General features: G+C 43.3%; 1 non-coding gene across 1 annotated transcript; it reads right to left on the bottom strand.

The window, feature by feature from the left end:
• Positions 1 to 541: 541 nt before the first annotated feature.
• Positions 542 to 648, bottom strand: LOC141709291 (small nucleolar RNA R71). Its single transcript, XR_012569877.1, has one exon. It is a non-coding gene; the product is annotated as a small nucleolar RNA R71 (small nucleolar RNA).
• Positions 649 to 4094: the final 3446 nt, after the last annotated feature.

The raw sequence follows: 4094 nt of genomic DNA, 5'->3' as shown, positions 1-4094 counted from the left end.
ACTTTAGCGAGCGTTTATGCAAACTCGTTCTCGTACTCGCAAGAGGACTTTAGATACAGCTGAGGAGACATACGAAGTTCTTGATATTCCGGAGAAGATAGATTATGAAGATTTGGATTCAGGAACTGAGCAGAAAGAACCAGTAATCATGGGTGATCGTATTGTTCAGGCTGATGCAACTCTTATGGACTTTTCTCGGCCAAAAATTGATGACATTCAGTCAAGCATTCTTCATCCGGATATCCAAGCTAACACCTTTGAAATCAAGCCAGGCACTATTCAGATGGTGCAGAATTCTGTTTCTTTTGGAGGAGCTGCGACTGAAGACCCCAACATACACATAAGGAATTTTGTCGAGATCTGCAGCACTTTCAAGTATAATGGCGTGACTGATGAGGCTATCAAGCTGAGGCTTTTCCCATTCTCACTGAGGGACAAAGCTAAGGACTGGTTACATTCTGAACCAGCTGGGTCCATCACTACTTGGTAAGATCTTGCGCAAAAGTTTATGGTGAAGTTTTATCCGATGGCAAAGACTGCTGCTATGAGGAGTGCTCTTACTCAGTTTGCGCAGCAACCTACAGAATCTATGTGTGAAGCTTGGGAACGCTACAAGGAAATGTTGAGGAAGTGTCCACATCATGGAATGCCCAACTGGATAGTGATCACTGGTTTCTATAATGGTTTGGGGGCCCAATCTCGGCCCATGCTCGATGCAGCAGCTGGAGGCGCCTTATGGGCTAAAAGCTATACTGAGGCTTATAATCTTATCGAGACTATGGCTGCAAATGAGCATCAAAACCCAACTCAGAGGATGATGCCTGGGAAGGTAGCAGGTATTCTGAAAGTCGATGCAGCCACCACTATTGCAGCGCAGCTCCAAGTGCTGTCAATGAAGGTTGATTCTCTAGCTACATATGGAGTTAATCAAATAGTTATGGTTTGTGAGCTTTGTGCAGGTTCTCATGCTACGGATCAGTGTTCTCTTGTCAACGAATCTGTTCAGTATGTGAATAATTATCAGCGATAACAGCAGCCTGTGCCAGCTACTTATCATCCTAACAACAGAAATCATCCAAATTTCAGCCGGGGTAATAATCAGAATGCTATTCAGCCACCATATCAGCAAGGTGTGAGTAAATAGTTTAATCCACCTGGATTCCAGCAACCACATCAGTATGCTCAAAGGCAATCATACCCTCAACAGGGAAGTGCAGCTGCACCTACTAGTGCTGATTTTGATGAACTTAAGCTGTTATGCAAGAGTCAGGCGGTTGCTATCAAGACCTTGGAAAATCAAATCGGTCAAATAGCCAATGCAGTGCTACATCATCAACCTGGCACACTCCCAAGTGACACGGAAGTACCAGGCAGAAAGGAAGCTAAAGAGCAAGTCAAGGCTATTACCTTAAGGTCTACGAAAGTTGCTGATGCTGAAAAGCCAAAAGAAAGAGAAGCTGAAATTAGAGATGAAGAAGCTAAGCAAAAGGAGAAAGCGGCGGAACCAAGGAAGACAACTGTTGAACACACTCTGCCTGAGGGTAATACAGGGGAGAAACAGCTCTATCCTCCACCACCTTTTCCTAAGAGATTGCAGCAACAAAAGCTGGATAGACAGTTCGATAAGTTTCTTGAGGTGTTTAAGAAACTTCACATCAATATACCTTTCGCTGAGGCTCTGGAGCAAATGCCTAGTTATGCGAAGTTTATGAAGAGTATTCTTTCAAGGAAGGTGAAACTGGATGACCTTGAGACCGTTGCTCTCACGGAAGAATGCAGCGCTGTTCTATAGCAAAAGTTACCTCCAAAGCTTAAAGATCCAGGTAGCTTCACCATTCCTTGCACCATTGGCAAGTTGACTTTTGACAAGTGCCTTTGTGATTTGGGAGCAAGCATCAATCTGATGCCGTTGTCGATCTTTAAAAATTTGGATTTGCCTGATCAAAAACCCACATACATGTCTCTACAATTGGCTGATCGTTCTATTACTTACCCAAGGGGCATAGTGGAGGATGTGCTAGTCAAGGTGGATAAGCTCTTTTTTCCTGCAGATTTTGTTATTCTGGATTTTGAGGAAGATAAGAAGATTCCCATAATCTTGGGAAGACCTTTCTTGGCTACTGCCCGTACCTTGATAGATGTGCAGAAAGGTGAACTTACTATGCGGGTACAAGATCAGGATGTGACCTTCAACATATTCAAGGCAATGAAATTCCCTACAGAAGATGAGGAGTGCTTAAAAGTGGATGTGATTGATTCTGCGGTTACTTCGGAACTCGATCGCATGCTAATGTCTGATGCATTGGAAAAGGCCTTAGTGGGGAATTTTGACAATGATGATGAAGATGGCAATGAGCAATTACAATATCTGAATGCTTCTCCCTGGAAGCGAAAGCTGGACATGCCGTTTGAATCTCTTGGTACTTCTGACCTCAAGAATGCTGAAGGAAAGCTCAAACCATCAATAGAGGAAGCACCTACCTTGGAGCTAAAGCCATTACCTGAACACTTGAGGTATGCTTTTTTAGGTGATGCATCTACTTTACCTGTTATTATTGCATCTGACCTTTCAGGTAGTGAGGAAGACAAGCTCTTAAGGATTTTGAGAGAATTCAAATCGGCTATTGGATGGACCATAGCAGATATCAAGAGGATCAGCCCTTCATATTGTATGCATAAAATTCTGCTAGAGGAAGGTAGTAAGCCGACTGTTGAACAGCAGCGCAGACTTAATCCTATCATGAAGGAGGTGGTGAAGAAAGAAATTCTGAAATGGCTAGATGCATGCATCATTTATCCTATTTCTGATAGTTCTTGGGTGTGCCCCGTACAATGTGTACCTAAGAAAGGAGGTATCACTGTGGTAGAAAATGAGAAGAATGAGTTCATCCCCACTCGAACAGTTACAGGATGGAGAGTATGCATGGATTATTGAAAGTTGGACAAAGCCACGAGGAAGGATCACTTCCCTCTTCCATTCATTGATCAGATGTTTGACAGGTTGGCTGGTCATGAGTATTGTTGTCTTCTGGATGGCTATTCAGGGTATAATCAGATTTGTATTGCACCAGAGGATCAGGAAAAGACTACCTTCACTTTTCCATTTGGCACGTTTGCTTTTCGCAGAGTTTCGTTTGGGTTATGTGGCGCCCCGGCCACTTTTCAGAGATGTATGATGGCTATATTCTCTGACATGATTGGAAATAATTTCGAGGTATTCATGGACGACTTCTTCGTCTTTGGACATTCGTATGATGAATGTTTGAATAATCTTCGTGCCGTACTCAAAAGGTGCGTGGAAACTAATTTGGTGCTCAATTGGGAGAAATGTTATTTTATGGTGCGTGAAGGCATTATTCTTGGGCATAAGGTCTCTAGCAAGGGTCTGGAGGTGGACAAGGCCAAGGTGGGAGTCATTGAAAATCTTCCACCACCTATTTCTGTGAAAGGAATCCGCAGTTTTCTTGGTCATGCGGGTTTTTATCGGCGGTTCATCAAGGACTTTTCAAAGATATCTAAGCCGTTGTGCAATTTGCTTGAGAGAGATGTGCCTTTCAAATTTGATGATGAATGTTTGGCGGCATTCGAGACTCTCAAGAAGAGTTTGATCACTGCACTAGTTATTACAGCACCAGATTGGACAGAGCCGTTTGAGATGATGTGTGATGCGAGTGATTATGCGGTAGGTGCAGTTCTGGGGCAGCGCAAGAATAATCTCTTTCATGTGGTCTATTATGCGAGTAAGACCTTAAATGGGGCCCAAATGAACTACACCACTACGGAGAAGGAGCTCTTGGCTATAGTCTTTGGTTTCAAGAAATTTTGATTTTATCTGCTTGGGACTAAAGTGACAGTATTCACTGATCATGCGGCCATTCGCTATTTGGTTTCCAAGAAGGATTCGAAGCCGAGACTCATTCGTTGGGTGCTCTTACTTCAGGAATTTGAGTTAGAGATCAAGGATCGAAAAGGTACTGAGAATCAAGTAGCTGACCATCTCTCTAGGTTGGAGAATCCCGAGTCTACTTGACAAGATGAGACATTAATCAATGAATCTTTTCCGGATGAGCAGTTGTTCGCAGTTCAGGAGGAAG

The sequence above is a fragment of the Apium graveolens genome, chromosome 2 (assembly GCF_009905375.1).
Source record: "Apium graveolens cultivar Ventura chromosome 2, ASM990537v1, whole genome shotgun sequence".
In the NCBI taxonomy this organism is placed as follows: domain Eukaryota; kingdom Viridiplantae; phylum Streptophyta; class Magnoliopsida; order Apiales; family Apiaceae; genus Apium; species Apium graveolens.
This window is presented reverse-complemented; position numbering and strand designations above follow the sequence as displayed.